General features: G+C 37.2%; 1 protein-coding gene and 1 pseudogene across 2 annotated transcripts in view; one reads left to right on the forward strand and one right to left on the reverse strand.

Annotated features, from left to right (window-relative positions):
* KLHL13 (kelch like family member 13) overlaps window positions 1–7,052 on the reverse strand; it is a 234,813-nt gene extending 227,761 nt beyond the window's left edge. The window contains exon 1 of one of the 2 annotated variants that reach the window (XM_023523324.1): window positions 6,697–7,052. The gene's annotated coding sequence lies outside the window, so the exon portion shown is untranslated. The remainder of the gene's footprint in view (window positions 1–6,696) is intronic. The other variant, XM_011380182.2, reaches the window with a different exon arrangement.
* On the forward strand, window positions 310–428 carry LOC111731665 (annotated as a pseudogene).
* Window positions 7,053–20,438: the final 13,386 nt, after the last annotated feature.

The raw sequence follows: 20,438 nt of genomic DNA on the forward strand, positions 1-20,438 counted from the left end.
CCACAAATATTAAGAATTCTGTTAGGACTCAACAAATTTTAAGATTTAGACCATTATTAAGCAACCAGGATGTTCCTTGAACTGAAAGAAATTAGGCAACATAGGAGGGTCATCATGGGAATTTATGGCTATGAGAATGTATGAGTATTTGACTAAAAAAACAAACTCAAGACAGCAAAGTGTGGCCTCAGTGCTTTTTAAAGTGTCATGCTAGGGTTACCACAGCTGCCCTTGCAAGCAGAGACTTTCTCTGAAGTATTGGGTTTTACCTCAAATTTTCATATAAATATTGCACTCAAAAGCACAGCATTCTACGGCCATGCTACTCTGAACAAGCCCGATCCCGTCTGATCTCGAAAGCTAAGCAGGGTTGGACCTGGTTAGTACTTGGAGGGGAGACCACCTAGAAAGACCAGGTGCTCTAAGTGTAAAAAATAAAAAAAAAAAATTAAGGAATTGTAAGCTGACAAGGTCCTTGCAATCTGTGAGGTCAATCAAGGGTTGCCTTGCCTAAAAAATAAAAAATAAAATAAAATAATAAAGCACAGCGTAAAAGCATACCTCATTTTATTGTACTTGCTTTACTGCATTTTGCATATGTTACATTTTTTTAACAAACTGAAGGTTTGTGGCAACCCTGCATCAAGTCTATCGGTGTTATTTTTCCAACAGGCTTCGATGATGGTTAATGTTTTGTAGCAATAAAGTATTTTTAAATTAAGGTAAGCACATAAGATGTAATTCTATTGTACATTTAATAGACTACAATATAGTGTAAATATAACTTTTATATGCACTAGAAAACCAAAAAATTCATGTGACTTGCTTTATTGTAATATTCACTTCATTGCAGTGGTTTAGAACTGAACCTGCAATATCTCCAAGTATGCTTGTATTTGAATTTGTATAAATATTACTAAACATTTTAAATTAGCTACCAGTGAATGTTCTAAATCTTTGTGTAAGACAGATGCTTCAAGAAAACACATCTGCTTTATGTTGTAGCTCCTGGGGTACACTATCATGTCACCACTCTGATCACCCAGTATACCCAGTGTGCTCCAGTTTGAGGAAAAGAGCACTAGACAGAGGTTCTATTTGTCTAAACTAGTGCAATTCCTAGAATATAATAGGTTCTTAATAAATATTTGTTGAATGAACTGGCAGAATTGTTTCAAGGACTAGTTTTCAACTGTAAGAACATTCCAGAAAAATCTTTTGAGACATATAATTATGCCCAAATCCATAAAAGAAAAAGGACAAAGAAAATATTCCAATTATGATTTATAAATATTGACAAAGGAGAACAAATAAAAACCATATTTTGCTTAATATAGCTAGACAGAAAAAGCTGCTGGAATGTCATATAGAGATAATATTGTAGAGTGAGGAGTGGTTAGGGTGAATAAAAACCAGTTCCATGTAGTGGACACTAAAACAAGTTTTCAATTGTTTCTGTATTTGTCTTTGTACGTTTTTGACATTAATGATTTCCCCATGAGTGTAACCATGCATGATGCTGGAACTACTGAAGGCCAGAAACCATGCCTCATTTGTTTTATTTCTATACACATGAAGAGCTTAATAATTGTTTAATAACTGCAAAGAATAAGTGTCTAATCATATTAAATAAATTATTAACTGAATCCTCCCTACCCAAAAAAACATTCGGTATAAGTGAAAAAAGAAAAAAAAAAACTTTTATTGGTACTAGATGAAAGAGTATTGAAAGACCTGGGTCTTGGCTCATTTCAATCATGCGACCTAGCTTTTTCCTATGATAAAATGATACTCATACAGCCAGCCCTCTATTCAGAGCTGTTGCATGAATAAATCAGCACATATTTACATGGTAACCAATATTAACTAGGTATTAGGAAGGATAAAACAGTCTATTTACCTCCCTAATCAGCACCAACAGCATCAACTTTACTATGTGCCAGGTCCTGGTGCCAGATGTATTTCCAAATTCAGAAATATCCATACTTTTGGACAGAAATAACCTGCATGTACTATATATTATGTAATACCCCAGTAGGGCCTGAGGCACTGCCCCATAAACATATTACTAATTCTATGGCAAAACCAAATAAAGATTAACATGAAGCAGAATAAAGACTATAAATACCCGCACATCAGTTTAAGTCAGATGGTATCACCACCTGAGTTTGGGCTCCTAACTTACCAAATAAAAATTTTATAGGTTTTCAGTTTTTGAAATTTAAAAATTGCAAACAACAAAAAAAAAGGTCTTCAAATAATGTCATTTTGCATCGTTGTTTCATTTTAACATTGGTAAAATACTGAAGGAACTTAACTCTTGTTTATATCAATTAGCCAATGATAAAATTGGTTTAGTTATGTCATTTTGCTTAAAGTTGCAGAACCTATAGATGACATTGAGGACTTACTGTAATTATGATACGCATGTAAGTGTGTGACTGCTGTTCTCATTCAGAGATCAGATGAGTGGGGGATGGTATAATAGGATATAGAATTTCAACTGTTCCTTGACTAGTATTGGGATTTGCAATGACAGAAAGGAAAGCGAAGGCTTTGCAAATGGATGATGATATGGCAGTCATTCAACAAGTAGTTACTATGTACCTAATCTATGCCAAGAATAATACTAAGACAAAAGTTCCCAACTGGGAAAAATCCATTTAAACCAACAGAGGATTTGTGTAAGAGAATAATAAAGACGTGGGTCAGCAGGCCTAAGTCAAATCATGTAGAATTCTTGAGTCCTAAATTAAGGAGTTAGAACTAGACCTTGCAGGAGCCGCTGAAGGTTACTTTGCAGGTTAATATCCCACAATATTAGGATTTACCCCTACATAATGTAAATGACTGTCTGCATTCCTATTCTGGGCCAATCAGACCTCAAAGCTGGATTGCTTTCAAGAAAGAGCTCAGGGCAACAAAATAAATGTCAAGTTTAAATTCATTTAAGCATCAGGAATAGAGTGATACTAATCTCTCAAATAATACAGGTTTGGCAATTTGAAAATGTTGGAGTAGGCAACAGCTAAAGGAAAATGGCCAACTCCTCTTAAAATCCCAAAGGCCATTTCTAAAACCTAACTTATTCCCTCACATGCAAATGAAACTTCCAACCTCCTAAAGTAAACATATTTCTGTGAGAAAGCATTCTTTAAAAACAAAGTCTTAAACAATGATCTGATTTCTAATAAAGTTAGTGACAACTTACCTCAGGACACAGGTGAGAGTGTGACAGTGGAAACTGCTTTTTAACATACCTCAGAGCTCCTATTTCCCTATCCCCTTATCTAAACAGAATAGAGAATTACATATATATTTAGCATACATATCAAACAACATTTTTTTATTCTCAGGTTTAATGTAAACAGGTTTAATGTAAACAACTGAGTAGGTAGATATTCTATTTATACTTTATAAAACAAACTTTTATTTATTTCCACTAATTTTTTTCCAGCCAGTGGCCTTCCACAGAAAAGTAGTTAATATAAACTCTTCAATGACTTCCCATTGTTCTGATAATCAAACTCAAACTATTTCTCAGAATCTCTAAGCCCTGTATTATCTATTATTTGACATACTCTAGGCTCTCGAACACCTTTAACCACTCTTCCCCACCCCACTCCAGCTCACTAGGCTCCAGCTATACTGGTTGGCTTTCTGTTCCTCAAATATCCCAAGTTTGTCTTTCTGCCTCAAAGCCTTGGCTCTTATTCCTCTCTCTGCTCTTTCACAAGGAAGGATCATTCTCTCTTCTCTTTCAGGTCCGTTCACAGGTCACCTTCGCTGAGAGGCCTTTCCTGACCACTGTAGCTAAACAGGCCTTTCTCATTTCTCCATACCACATCTTGCTCATTCTCTTCATTATTCTCACTGTAATCTATAAGGATATTCTTTTGTTTACTTGTTTATTCTCTAAAGCATTTGGTGGAATATAACCTCTGTGAGACTCCACAGAGTAAAGACCATGCCTTTTAAGATTTATCATTAGGCCTAACACAGGGGCTTGGCAAATAGAAGGTACTCAAAAGATCGTGTAAAATAAATTACTAAATGAATGAACAATATTTTTAAAGGCTGACTGCTATGAATGTCAGTAACTTGAAAAGGCCTTTTTCCCCAATTTTTCTCTAGGGCTGTTCCTTTTTTTATGCTCTTTATACGTTTTCTGAAATCCGATGATGCCTGACAAATTATTGTGTTATCTCACAGCGATAAAAATAGATTGGTTTCAACCAATCGATTTAAGAAAAAAATACTTTGAGGAGGTTATAGGAGTTTATTCAACATCAATAAAATCAAACAATTTGAAAATTGGTTATTCTCATTTCACTACTATCAGTCAAATTACATGAAGAAAGGTAATTTAAAATACAAAAAAATAAAAGTAGAGAATTCAATAGCCAACTGCAGTTATGTTTAGTAACATCAGAAATATCTAGTCTGATAAACTCTAAGTGTGCCAAGTGCATTATCAAACATCCAATATCAAATACATACTGAGATTCAGAGCAAAATGCTTATAATGAACTCACGTCCATCTTTTTTTCCTGATAAACAAATAGTTCACATTAGTGGCAATCTTAGTTTAGACTTAGTATCAATAATAATTTAAAAAGGAAAAAATAACATAATGATATAAACTCTTTTCCTCGAAACAGTTTGCAAGTTTGTACATCTTTCCACAATGAGTTGCCAAGAAAATTACAGATTTAGAAAGGTGGCCTTATTAGTATAAATCCCCATTCCCTGCTATATTCCATTTTTTAATAGAAGTAAAGTGAAATCAGAAATTTACCAAGTGAATGAGAAGCACTACAAATCACCTGCAAATCATTTAACTAAATTGATAATCAATAGTTTTTACTGTTCTTGTAAATACCACTTTCTTCAGAACATCAATATAAAACTCTATATAGTCACACCATACTTTTGAAGTGTGCTTATAAAAATACAGATTAAAAAACTTGGGAAATTGAGGCTCTGGTTTACCTATTTTCAAAATACATCATTTGATGTTACGGCGGAAACTACATTCATTGTCTCACTGCTAAAATAAGTGTTACTAGGACAGTGAAATTTGGTGTTATCTTCATTCACAACTAGATTTCTTCGGAGATTACTACCAATTAGTGCATACTATGTCAATGGCAACACCTGGTCACATCAAGCAAACAATTTTATCACTGTTAAATACAAAGATACTAAGAAGAACTTGCAGTTAAGGGAGCTAATATTTTTAAATGTAAAATGATGTCATTAGTGTTTAATTATTTCATTTTTCTGTTTTCAAATTTGAGCACTAGATATAACCATTTCCGAAAACACAGCCGCAAAAGTCAGCATGTGCTAGTTCACGATCTCTACTTCCATTTTCTAATTCTCCATTCGATTTTCTTCACACACTAATTAGAGCATGGAAGTGAGTAAATGAACCTCAGAATGGGAGCCAATAGGGCAATTGCATAGGGAGAAGGTGATATTGCTGAGAGAAAAACCAGTGCTGTGTGAAATCAACTTAAGCAAATTAATCTCCAATGCACAAAAAAAGCGTAGTCTGTTTTTTGGTTTTTGTTTTTTTTAATCCGTGGTTTTGAAATGCTGCTTGTTGAGGGTGTATACAAATATGAGCCCTAATGTAAGAAACTGTGGCTTCTTAAAAGGCAGGTGCCCACCCAACAGAGACATCAAACCCTAGAATATCTCAGTTCCCATACAATGTGCTTAGTAACCAGCCTATGCTAACTTGAGTGATTTTATTCCAAATTACTAGAGTCCCCTGACTACCTTAAAACCATGAACGTCCCAATTTGTAGACAGAGAGATGGAGCCAGGCATCAAAAAGCGTCTGTCTCTGTCTCTGTCTCTGTCTCCGTCTCTGTCTCTCTGTCTCTCCGCCTCCCCCCTACCCCCCGCCCTCCTGCTCAGCAGCAGGGGAAAAATCAGATTTAGGAACATGTGCTAGGATTACATACAAACATACATACATTTGAAGTGGCGGTGGTTCTTGGACTCAAGTTATTGAAACCTAGAAAGAAACTTTAAAGTTCCTTGGCTGATATTTACTAGAGGATCATTCTCATCACTTCCAGTAAACCGTAGGTTTGTTAGACTGCAAGCTTCCAATAAATTCATCAGTCAACTGTGATTAAACCCAGAAGCCAAGACATTCATTCAGAGATGAAGACGTTCAGAGCGGAGGTAAACGCTAGGAAGAAGAGGAGAATGCTCCTGACTCGGGAGCCAGAAGTGAAGCTTTCCAAGTTAGAAGATTCTGAAGAAGGGACGAGTTGAGAGGCACAAAGCAGAAACTGTTAGAGGGCAAGAGACTGTTGGGCCGAGGCAGACAGAGAGGGAGGGACCCTAGATTGTCAGAGCAGCGACGGTGAAGCCTGGGCGAGAAAATATTGGAGGGATAACAAAGAAGCAAAGGAAAACTGGTTTCCGGGGTTCTAAAACAACCCAGGCGTCTGGCAAAGCTAGTCCGGGAGGTAGGAGTGAGAAGGTGCAGAGATGGGGGGAGCGCAGCAGCACGCGAGAGAAAAGGGGGAGGCGTGTAAAGAGCGAAGCTGAGTCCCTGTCCGCCTGCCCCTGGTGCAGATCCCAACTCCTTACCGCTCACCGGTTCGCCTCGCCAGGTCCCGTACGCAGGGAGGCGGCCGATGTAGTTCTAGTGACTTCAGGACTCTGCCTCACCTTGTTAGCCGCGTCCCAGCGTCCCGCCGCCTATCTGCCAGCTGCTACGCTGCAAGGGCCAAAGAGCGAGTCGCGCGGCGCAGCCGGGGCTCCCTCTTGCTACGAAGCACTGGACCCCGCACCTCCGCACACCCTTCTTGCCCCAGTCACTTCGCCCTGTCCTCGCGCAGGCGGAGGGCGTGGACCCTAACCCGAACGCCGCTCCAGCGATTTTCAAAAGTCCCAGTTCTAGGCTTCCCCGGAATAGGAGGGGAGCTGCTGCGGCCGCAGCGGCACCGTCTCCGCCTGACCTCACGGGGGGTGGGGGGAGAGGCAGCGGGGCGGGAGCCTGGTTAAGGAGGGGAGGGGAGGGGAAGGAAGAAGGGGAGGATGCGGGGGCGGGCGAAACATGGCGACAGGGGTAGCCTTGGCGGCGCCTGCGCGGGAGGCGAGGGAGCTGGGGCTAGGACAGTGCGGAGGGTCCGAGCAGAAACCCTCCGCCATAGCTATGCGTGCGGAGGATGAGCCCAGAGAGGGAGTGACCGCCTAGTGACCCTCAGCCTCCGAAACCGGGCCACTCGGATTGGAGCACACATGGCTTCTCGTACCCAGGAGACGAGAGGTGAAACTGTCAAGTATCCAGGAATAGCAGTCCCTCTTACCACTCCAAGAGGAGGCCCGCCTGTGCCTCCTGCCAGCAGTTGTTAGGGTCCCTCATGTTCACAGATGGCCCAGGAATATGGTATGCTTCACCTCGGTAGGGTACACACCTCAAAATATGCCTGACCCAAGTTCTCACATAGCTGTTCATCATTCTTGTGCAATGAGCGCTTCATCGCTCCCTTCCCTGCCCGAGCACAGTTTTAACAAAGAGGAAGAATAACAAGTACAGCAGTTTGACATTTTACTGAGCTTTTACTATGAACCAAGAGCTGAACTGTTAACTCACAACTATGCCAGTAGACCCACATTATCTCCATTTTTCAAGTGACGCTACTGAAGGGTAAAGGTCAAACAAGTTGTCCAAGTTTACAAAATTAGTAAGGGGCAGAACAGTACCTAGGATCCCAAACAGAATGATTCTAGTGCCCAAGCTCTTAACCACTGTGCTCTATGCTTCAATTGGTGGGACTGCTATTCTAAGTCAGAATCTTCACCCACTCATCCCAGTTCTGTCAGCCTAGTCTCCAACAAAAACCAAGTAAAGCCTGTTTTTCCCCTTGCAGGTCTTCTCTTCATTCTTTGCTGTTCTTGACTGTTTACAGCCTGGGGCCACCTTCTTACACCTCTTCCAGTTGCCTTTTCTACTTATAATTCCAAATTGGAAAAATAAACAGAAGCTTGTTTTTAGCAACCAGTTAACTCAACAGTTGTTTTTCTTTTATTTTTTTTTAAGGAAATGATGATGGAGTGTGGGGATTGTAGTTCTTTATGTTTCCTAATATTTCTCCCATTGCTTACTATTAAACCAATCAGGAAATTGAGCTCTCAACACTGGCGACTTGGTATTTCAAATTCAAAACACAGAAATTCTAGTTTTGGATTTCTAGTAACTTTGAAAATAATCAGCTACTCAGAATTACATAATTCCATTTATATAAAATCCCGGAAAATGAAAATGAATCTATAGTGATAGAAAATAGATCAGTGATTGCCTGAGGATGACAATAGGGAGTGAGGAAATGTAGGAATAGCAAAGGAGTACAAGGAAATATTTAGGAGTGATGGGCATGTTCATTATCACTTTTGTGGTAATGGTTTCACAAGTATATGTCAGTATTTGTCTATGTATATTTTAAATACATGCTGTTCACTGTATGTCATTTATATCTCTATAAATCTGTTAAAATCAGTCATGTGCCTTGACAAACTGTAGTGTCAATATTTTATTCCCTTTCTATGGATAAAAATACAAGAAATAGAGAAATAGTCAAGGCTCAGGAATAGATTGGAATCAAATTAGAATGTTGGCAGGACTATCTCATTCTCCTATTTGTTTAGGGTTTTTTTGGAGGGGAGGTGATATATATTTTGGTTGCTTGGCTTTTTTTAATTGTTGTTTAGTTTTTATTTTTATCTTTTGCCTGCCTTTACCCATTTCTCCCACCCCCCGCCCCCACTGTTCTCTGTTCTCTGTATCTATGAGCTTTTTTTTTTTCTGTTGTTGCTATTTTCAGTTTGTTTGTTTTTTAAGATTCTACATATAAATGAGGTCAAACAGTATTTGCCTTTCTGTATGTGACTTATTTCACTTAGCATAATGCCTTTGAGATCCATCTACATTGTCACAAATGACAAGATTTCATTCTTTCTGTGGCCAATCACAATTTCTTTATCCGCTCTTCCATCAATAGACACTTATTACTCCTATTAGTTCTAACAGTTTTTTGATGAATTCTTTAGGGTTTTCTATATATATTATGTTATCAGCAAAGAGCAACAATTTTATATCCTCTTTTCCAATTTGGATGCCTTTTATTCGTTTTTCTTGCCTAATTGCTTTGGCTAGGAGTCCAATACTATGTTGAATAAAAATGTCAAGAGTGGGCATCCTTGTCTTGTTTCTGATCTTAAAGAAAAGGCTTTCAGCTTTTCACTACTGAGGATGATGTTAGTTGCAAGCTTATCATATAGAACCTTAATTATGTTGAGGTACATTCCCTCTATACACACTTTGTGAGAATTTTTGTCATAAGTGTTAAATTTTGTCAATTTTTTTTATATCTATCAAGGTGATTATATAATTTTTATCCTTCATTTTGTTCATACGGTGTATCACATTGACTGATTTGTGGATGTCAAACCATCCTTGGATCCCAGGAATAAATCCTACTTGATCATGGTATATAATTCTTCAAATGTATTGTTGAATTCGGTTTGCTAATATTTTGCTGAGAATTTTTGCATCTATGTTCATTGGGGATATTGGCTTGTAACTTTGTTAATTTTCCAGCTTTCTTCGTGAAATTAATTTCTAGTTTCATAATATTATGGTCAGAAAAGATTTTTGATATGATTTCAATCTTCTTTAATTTCTTAAGACCTATTTTGTGGCCTAACATATGATCTGTCCAGGGAAATGTTCCATGTGAATTGAGAAGAATGTGTATTCTGTTCCTTTTGAACAGACTGTTTATATATATATATAAACATATATATCTATCTATCTATATCTATATAGAGAGAGAGATATAGATATTTATCTATATCTATAGATAGATAGATAGATAGATAGATAGATAGATAGATATCTGTTAAGTCTATTGATATAATATGTGTTTTAAGGCTGATGTTTCCTTAATGATTTTCTGTCTGGTAGATCTATCCATTGATGTAAGTGGTATATTAAAATCCCATAGCATGATTGCATTACTGGTTATTTCTCCATTGTATTATCTCTATCTCTTGTTTCTGTACATTATCAGGGAATTTACTTCATTATTTTCTCTTATTACAGACAGGCATCATGTGCTTTCCTGGTTACATGGTAGGACTTGATTGGCCACAAATCCTTAGGTCATATCCCCTCTATTTAAAAGACAAACCAGACCGAAGTTAGGATCTCTAAAACTAAATTCCATAGTCCATTAGAGGGTTTATGATTGGCCTTTTTTTGTATCAGGAACCCACTACTGGATTAACTAACTAATCTTTGGCCTGGATGGAATCAAAACTAGGTGGAGAAAGTCTTAACCTACCCCTTAAGAATATGAGAAAATAGCCATCATGACTTTAGGTCACTATTGGAGTTTTAGCTCCAAGAAAGTATTATTACTTCCAACCAAGAGTTTTAACTAAATCACCTGGCGTGTATAATGTGAGATACCAGGGAAAAGCCAGACACATTAGGTAAAAAACTCCAATTTTTAAGATTCCGCCAAAGTACTTCCTGATGCATCCTACTGCTACACAGATATGTATTCATGGTTCTCATTGTAAAGCCAATAACGCCATGATTGGTGGAATACATAATAGGGCCATCCAGAAATTAGAGAAGGGAAGCCCCTGTCTTCTACCTTTATCCTACCACATAGTTTTCCACCATGCTCTGAAGTTAAGACTATTAAATAGAAAACAATGGTAAAGAATAGAACCTCAAATGCCAGCTTTTAATCAAATTAATCAAAAAGATCATTCTCGCTATAAGTTGTAGTAAGGACTCTAGGATGCCACCTAACATAAAAGGTCTCTGGAATTGTACTTTAGCTTGAGTCTACTGAAATGAAATTGACAGACAACTGACTAAAGTGTTCAGGGGGTGTTAAAAAAAAACTTTTAAAAACTTAGGGGGGACCAGGCAAAAAGGCATAGATGATAGAAGCTTTGTTCATCCCCTCTTGCGACTACATCAAAGTTGTGATGGAAACACAGGTCAAACAGCAAGCAGAGTCACCTGGGATCTAGATGAACATAAGCGCTACAACTAGAGAGAGAAATAAGAAATCGCTCTGCAATGGTTGGAGGTCAGGGGGGGCGAAGATGCAAGGCTGCCCAGTCCCGAGCAGCTGAGTGTGACAGAGGCTACAACAGCAGCAGCCAGCAGCTGCAAATAGCTCTTAAAGGGGCCATATCAGCGAGCAAACTTTCACAATGACCGACCTGCTTGCTCTGACAACCAGCACCAGGTTGGCTGCTCGAGAGGCATTAGGGACTTACAGGGGGACATGGTTGTCAGAGTGATGGCTGGAGACAAGGCTTCTCCAGGGCAGAAGTGCTGGCGTTATCCATTGTTTCTCTGTTGAGCCATTCCCCCCTCCCCTGTGCAGATACAGCGCTGCCACAGCTGAGACATCATCAAACTGGATAACAGGGGTCGCTCCGCCCAGAGGATTCCGTAAAACTCCGCCTCCCTCAACTTGCGGCCCTACCCAAGCTACATCCATCTGTGTTTTCAACGAGTCCTGTGCCACTTGCTGAGCAGCGCCAAGGCTCACTCTGGTGGCAGCTGATCTCGGTTTTTGGCATGGCCTTTTGAGGCAACTATAAGCACAACATCTGTGGATTGTTTGCTGAATCTTAACAGGTAGCCCCAGAGGGGCATAGGCTGGGGCTAAACTTGGCCTACAGCTGAACCCCTTTCAGGACTGTGCTACTGGACACCTACCACATAAAGCCATGCTAATAAGACAAGAGACTTAGGAGCTTTGCTTAGTACATAGAAGGAGACACAGAAAGGCAGCCAAAATGGGAAGACAAAGAAGCAGAAACCATATGAAAGAACAGAACAGAGATAAAGGAAATATGGAGTCAAGCAATCACACAGATGCAGAATACAAACCACTGGTTGTAAAGATGTTCGATGAAATTAAAAGTAGTGTAGATGAACTCAGTGAGAACGTTTAACAAAGAGATAAAAAACAAAAATGGAAATGAAAATTATAAAAGAGAACAAGTCAAAATGAAGAATATATTATCTGAGATGAAGAGTATATTAGAGGGAATCGACAGAGTGGAGAAAGAAGAGGATCATGCCACCAATATAGAGAATGGGAAAGCCAAGGACACCCAATCAGAATGGCAAGAAAAAAAGTAATCAAAAATATAATAATAATTTAAGAAGTCTATGGGACAAAATTAAGGGTAACGACATTTGTGTCATAGGGGTACCTGAAGAGGGAGAACAAGAAGTTGAATATATATTTGAAAAAATAATGACGGAAAACCTCCTTAACCTGGTGAAGGAAATAAACATACAACAGTAAGCTCAGACAGTCCAAAAAAAAGTTGAACCCAAAGAGGCCCACACCAAGACATATTATAATTGAAATGCCAAAGGATAAATACAAAGAGAGAAACTTAAAAGCAGCAAGAGAAAGTAGTTCGTTATCTACAAAGGAGCACTTATAAGACTGGCAGTCAATTTCTTAAAAGAAACTTTTCAGGACAGAAGGACTTGACATAAAATATTCAAAGTGATGAAAACCCAGGATCTACAACCAAGAATACTTTATCCAGCAAAGTTATCATTTCAAGTTGAAGGACAGATAAAGAGCTTCCCAGACAAGAAAAAAACTAAAAAAGTTCATCACCACCAAGCCAATATTACAGGAATTATTAGAGGGATTCTTTAAGAAGAAAAAACATGAATCAAAACATGAATAGAAGATAGTAATAGCTACGTATCTATCAACAAGTGCCTCAAATGGAAATGAATTAAGTGCTCCAACCAAAAGATAGAGTGGCTGAATAGATAAGAAAACAAGAGCCCTACATATGCTGCCTACAAGAGACTCACTACAGATTGAAAGATACACACAGACTAAAAAGAAGGAGATGGAAAAAGATATTGCCTTGATGGACCTAGAGGGTATTGTGCTGAACAAAGTAAGTTAGGTAAAGACAAATACCACATGATTTCATGTACATGTGTAACCTAAGAACAAAATAAACAATAACAAAAAAAATGAAAAGAAACTCATAAATACTGAGAATATCTTGAGGGCTACTACATGGAAAACAGGGCTGGGGGAATGGTGAATACGGGCAAAGGGGATGATATGATTCTCTATATAGAAAACCCTAAAGACTCCACAGAACACTACTAGAAACAATAAGCAAATATCATAAAGTATCTGGATACAAAATCAATCTTCAAAAATCTACAGCATTCCTATACTATAATAATGAAGTGTCAGAAAAAGAAGTGGAAAAATAATTCCTTTTGCAATTGCAACAAAAAGAATAAAATACCTAGGAATAAACCTAACAAAACATGTGAAAGACGTATATAATGAAATCTATAAGACCCTATTAAAAAATTGAAGAAGATATAATGAAATGGAAAGATATTCGTGTTCTTGAATTGGAAGAATCAACATATTTAAAATGACCTTATTACCTAAAGCATTATACAGATTTAATGCAATCCCCATCAAAATCCCATCAGCATTTTTTAAAGAAATAGAACAAAAAATCATCAGATTTTTAGGGAAGCACAAAAGACCCCAAATTGCCAAAGCCATCCTGAGAAAAAAGAATGAGGCTGGAGGCGTTACTCTGCCCGACTTCAAATTATGCTATAAAGTGACAGTAATCAAAACGGCATGATATTGGCAGCAAAACAGGCACACAGACCAGTGGAACAGAATCGAGAGTCCAGAAGTAAATCCAAAATAAATTTTGATGAATAAGCCAAAAATATACAGTGTTGAAAGAAAAGCCTCTTCAATAAATGGTGATGGAAAAACTGGAAATCCGCCTGCATCAAAAGAATGAAACTAGACTGTTATCTATTACCACACACCAAAATTAACTCAAAATGGATTAAGGACCTGAATATAAGACCTGAAACAATAAATTACATAGAAGAAAACATAGAAACTAAACTCATAGACCTTGGTCTTAAAGAGGATTTTATGAATTTGACCTCAAAGGCAAGAGAAGTAAAGCAAAAATAAATGAATGGGACTACATCAAACTAAAAAGCCTCTGCAAAGCAAAAGAAACTGTCAACAAGGTAAAGAGACAACCATCAGAATGGGAAAATATATTTGTAAGCAACGCCTCTGATCAGGGCCTAATATCCATAATATACAAAGAACTCATATGACTCAATAACAACAACAACAACAAAATACAAACGATCCAATCAAAAAATGGGCAGAGGACCTGAACAGACACCTCCCAAGAAGACATACAAGTGGCCAACAAGCATATGAAAAGATGCTTAACATCAGTATGGAGTTTCCTCAAATACTAAGAATTGATCTACCATATGATCCAGCAATCCTCTACTGGGTATTTACTCCAAAGACTTGAAAACTCACATTCGAAAAGATATTTGCACACCTATGTTCATAGCAGCCACTATTCACACTGGCTAGGACATGGAAGCAACTGAAGTGCCCTACAATACATGACTAGCTAAAAGCTGTGGTACATATACACAGAGGAATATTACTCAGCCATAAGATTTGAAATACTGCCATTTGCGACAATGTGGATGGACCTTGAGATAATCCTGGTAAGCGAAATAAGCCAGACAGGAAAAGTTGAAAACCACATAATATCACTTATGTGTGAGATATAAACCTAAAAGCAACAAATGAACAGGACAAACAGAGACTTGTGGACATGGACAATAGACTAGTGGTTACCAGAGGGGGACGGGAAGTGTGAGGGGAGAGGTAGATGGGGTAAAAGGGATCAAATACATGGTGACAGAAAGAAATCTAACTATGGGTGGTGAACACACAATGCAGTGCATGTATAATGCCTTACTGCTGAATTTTACACCTGAAATTTACTGGAATTGAGAATATCAATTTCAGAACAAAAGACATTTAAAACATAACAGCATTCTTTGTCTGGTTTTGTAAAGATTTAATCACAGGATATCTTTAAGTAAAATAATTTTATTACTTTCAAGTATATAAGTAAATATAAATTAAACTAGCCAAGAGTTGGTAGAACCCTTGAAGGATCTGTTCTATTAATCAGAAAGATAATCGGCCAAGCAAGACATTCGAGTCTTCCTACATGGTGTTTCCTCTGTCTACACACATGGTTCCTCAGTCCTCTTCTTCTAAACAACTTCTATCACTTTTCAGGTCTCAGCTTATTTTTTCACAACATCTTTCCTCGTATCCTAGATTGTAATGGGTATTCCTATAATATTCCCAAAGCATCCTGTATTCCTCAAATCACATTATCCCATTAATGTAAACCATTATTTTTCTTCTTGCTAGAATGTAAGCCCCATGAAGGGATATACCAATTCTATCATTCATTACTGAATCTTAATGTCTCAAATAAAGCCTGGCACATAAATATTGTTGATTTACTTTATTAACTCAAGTCATTAAGTAATTATGTTATGTAGTGGACTAACAGTATTAGCACATTAATAGTACTTAAAAGAATGTATCAACAGTGTTTATTCTTTTACTCTCCTGATACAATCTTGTTTATAATACTCATGTTCTTAGCAATGTTTTTATTTTCCTGTTGAAAGGGTAAAATTCTCAGTTTCTATCTAAATATTCTGAGATTCTCAATCAGTAAAGTACACATTAATGAAGCTATACTGTATTCTGATTACATTGAAACTTCTACCAGCAACTTCATCTCAGGGATTAAAGTTTCAGAATGTCAGCTATCTACATAATATGAATGATTTTAAATTATGCATCCCTTATTGACTAAAGCCCTATATACTTTCATTACCTAAAGACAGAGTTTTAGTATAAATCTCACATTCATACATTCAAGATATATAAAACTGAATTTAGATTATATATAAATTTCTTAGTATTTTTGGTTAAATTGTTTTTAACAATGATTTCTTTATAGTGTAAAATATTATAACCAGAAGCTGCCCCTTGAAAAAGCCACATCTGTCTTGTTCAACTCCAATAATGTGCTAATTAATAGTATAATTAATAGTATAACCACAGACATGTCAGAAATGTCCTGAACTCTTCTAAGCCTCCCATCTCACTCCTCCCCCAACATATTCATCAATCTTGACTTGCCATTCTTTCAGTTTGACGTTCACTGTTGTTTCCCCGTTTATTTTTAAAATGATAGCTAATATTTGTTGAGTGCTATGGCGAAACAGTTACTTTGCTGAGTTCTTTAGAAACATTATCTCATTTAATCCTCATAACAATCCTATGACGTAAATGCTATCAATGTCCTCATTTCACAATCTGAAGGTGCATTCTGAAGCATAGGAGGTTAGATAACTTCTCCAAGGAGTCACAGATATTAAGAGGCAGAGCAGGTTTTTGATCCTGGGAAGGCTGGCTCCAGAGTCTATGGTACATCATTTTGATAAAAATGTTGGTATGCTGGTGCCACCGAGGGGAGAGCTCCCCACCCTCTGCCTTGCTCCAGCAAAACTGATATTATTTTTAATCAATATACTTGGCTATATATGAAATCACATTGTACATCTTAAATGCATACAATGTTAAATGTCAATTACAATTTAAAAAATGCCTATTTTTTTTAATTACGGTTAAAAAAATGCCTATTTTTTTTCAATTCAAGTAGCAACATTATTCTTCTTCCTAAACTCTACCAACATTCTTACTTGAAAATCATCACAACAAATTTTTTCCAACATGAAACAGTTATATACAAAATATTTATTCCCACATTCCTAGTTTTTGACAGCTTCTTTCCTTCTGTTCATATTTCATTTAAAAACTGAGTTATATGAATGGGCAAGTACGAACTTTTTTTAGTTGAAAGGACCTCAAAGAAGAGCCAATATCTACATTTTACAGGTGAAGATCCCTGGGTCAGGACTGAGTATGCTAAGCCTTTAGTTATATAATTTATTAATTTTGCAAATATTTATTGAGTATCTACTATGTGCTCTACATGGTGTAGAAGAGACAAAGTTATGCCTTAAAGAACTTATATACTAGTAGAGGGAGTATGAAATAATCAAGTAAACAACAGAATAAGATAATTCCAGGTAATGAGAAGTGTTATGAAAAATATAACAGAATTGAGATAGTGAATGATCTAGGATGAGAGGAGGTACTTCTGAAGGAGTGGTCAGGAAAGACTGTTTTTAAGAAGCAAGCTTTACACCGAGCCCTAAATGATGAGAGGAAGCCATCCAAGCAAAATCTGAGGCAAATCACTCCAGGGAGAGAATGGCAAGTGAAAAGTCCCGAGGTGAGCATAAATTTGATGCAATGCTTTGAGAAAACAATAGATATTTTTAGAAATTATAACAACTACTCTTAAAGTAATGCCCCCTTCACCAACAATGAATCATACCTCCCTGTACCCATTGCCTTTCATTAGTCCTCTAACACATTGACTCTGAGCTCCCACATTGGTCTTCCACATTGACTTTGTGACTTGCTTTGGTCAATGGGACAAGAGCAAACATGTCACAAGCAGAGGCTCGAAAAGTACTTAGGCATTGGAGCTTGCTCCCGCTTGCTGTTGGTGGAACCCAGCAACCACAGGAAGAAGTCCAGCCGAGCCTGCTGGAATGTGAGTGACACTTGAGCCACTTACTTCCATCAACTCTGCTGAAGCCAGCCAACCACCACCAGCCATTGGAGTAAGCCCTGCTGGCACCAAGTGAAGCATAGACAGACCATCCCAACTAAACCCAGCCTAGTTGCCAGCTCATGAGATAGTGAGCAAATCAAAGATTGTTGTTTTAAGCCACTAAATTTGGGGGTATTTTGTTATGCAGAAATGAGTAACTGAGGCAGCTATATAAATAAAGTTCATAAGTTCAAAGATATATAAAAATGTGTGCATTATCATATCTAAACTACTTTAAGTTATACTCTGTGAAATGATTCAATCAGTTTCAAAGGTGCTTAAGGCAGTTTAAAATGATAGATACACAAAATATCAATAGTAGTTTTTTTTAAAAAACCATTCTCAATGTACTAACATGAGTTAAATCTGTACACATATCCAAATACAGGCAGAAACATCATTCCAAAGAGATATATCTGTATTAGTTTAGTGGTTCTTTCTAAGGAAGGGACATGTAAATCCATCTAATTCAGATAAATTCCTTTTTTCTCTAATTTAATATTTGAATAATGAATAATTTCACAAAGTTAACAACCAAATGATTATCAAATAATATCCAGTTTAAAAGTTCCCCTTTCTGTCCTATCCACCTAGCATTCCCATCCTACATAACCATTATAATTAATTTCTTACATATCCTTTCAGAATTTCTTTATCATTTTTTATTCAAGAACGAAATCATCAAAACCATATTTGTATGTATTCTAAAGTGGTAATTAGGGCAAAAAGAGATTTATAATGGTATTTGTTAATAGAGAACTCTTTCTGCACAGTAGGTTTACCATTCTTTTTACTGTTTTGGTTGGGTTTTATTAACTACGTTTACTAAAGAAGTATTTCTTGAGTCTCCTCTCAAGCATTATTCTAGGTGCTGGATATTTATGTATTTCATATAAGAACACCATTAATATAATATGATGAAGCCAAAAATGGGTTTCAATGAGTGACTAATTTCACAATAAAACAATAATTTTTATAAATGTAGTGTTCTCTAACAAAGAAATTTATATTTTGACTGAATACGTTAAAGAAAATTGAATATTCTGAAAACAACTGATCAAAACCTAACAGATGAAAAGAGCAAATAGGAAGGAAGTCAAAGAAAATAAAAATACAAGAAACTTGAGAAAATAGCTTTAGGAATGTCTATTGCTACTAGCTTCCAGCCACCAGGAAGATGTCCAACCAAAACTAAAATTTAAATGCCTTCAGGGAAAAATGAGTTTCAACATTTAGCAGCTTAGTTGCTAAAAGAGTATCTGACCTAAATTCATAGTAGGACTGCTCATATTTTAAGTTACCTCATACTAATCCATTTCTCAAGCTTATAAATATATTGTGATGTAATAGTCAAAAGGGGCTTTTTAAAACAAAGACTACACAGGAATTTTAATATTAATTTGTACTGTGATAACTAACTAACTAAATAATGTATGCTCCAGGAGAAATCACAACCCAAATCAACTACATAGCATTATGCTGCAGAAAAAGCCAGAAGACAGGCATATTCAACCATGAGATCACCACTTGCAGTTGTGTATCCCCCTCCCAGTCATTTGAAAGAACTTTCACAACTGAAATAAATTCAAACAGAGGGGGTGGGGGAGGAGAGAGAGAGAGAGAGAGAGAGAGAGAGAGAGAGAGAGAGAGAGAGATTGAAATAAATATTGAGATTGATTTAAGAAATTGGCTCACATGATTTTGGAGCTGGAGATCCAAAAATGAGATAATGTGGAAGCTCAGGTCAGTCTGCTGAAAGACCTTCTCCTTCCCAGGGTGAGGCCAATCTTCATACTATTAAGGCCTTCAACTGTTTGGAAGAGGCCCACCCACATTATGAAAATTAATCTACTTTACTCAAAGTCTACTGATTTAAATGTTAATCTCGTCTACAAAATATCTTCACAACAACATCTAGAATAATGTTTGACCAAATATCTGGGTACTGAGGTCCAGCCGAGTTGACTTATAAAATTAACCATCACAACAACTAACCCTCAACAAATATTTTTTGAGCAATAGAGATATTCCTGGAAAGTAGCACATTAATATCATTTTTATAGATAGATGCCCATGGGCCTTCTAAAACTAAGGCAGCTTTCTACCTCCAGCTTGGCCCTGCTAGTCCCCAAGAAAATCCAAACAGAGGCATATAATAACCCAATAAATAGTAGGGTTCAGCTACCCTGGGCTTGAGACCTGGAGGATTGGTGGTTGAGAAAAGTCTCGCTCTTCTTAAATTGGTAGATTTGAAGTGAAGTCTGAGCATACTCATAATTAATTATCCTTTTGATCCCCACTGGGTTTGCTCTGTCTTGAGAAATGGCCTCCTACCTTGGATTCTTGCTTTGCACTCCAGTTTCTCATTTTGAAGTTCAGTACCTGCCTTGGATCTCAGCTTACTTAACCAGAACCCAAACACTCCCTTTACCACATGAACTGGGGCTGCTTCAACACACCAAAAGCAACTATCTGCCTTACTCCAAACATCACCATATGAATGCTTATTCAGGGTTAAATTTTACTGTATCACTTTGAACAATTAATTTAGGCTCCGCACCCAATTTCAATGTGTGTGTATTGGGGGGAAGGGTTCCCTCACGCCAACAAACAATTCTCTAACACCAACTATGTGTCCTTCAATTCAACTTAATTCTGACACTATACACCCAGACATAGCAACAGTTTCCACATTTTCAGGGCTCAGTCCTACAAGACCGAAACCCTCACCACTTCAGTTGCCA

Source organism: Pteropus vampyrus, unplaced genomic scaffold (assembly GCF_000151845.1).
Source record: "Pteropus vampyrus isolate Shadow unplaced genomic scaffold, Pvam_2.0 Scaffold390, whole genome shotgun sequence".
NCBI lineage: Eukaryota > Metazoa > Chordata > Mammalia > Chiroptera > Pteropodidae > Pteropus > Pteropus vampyrus.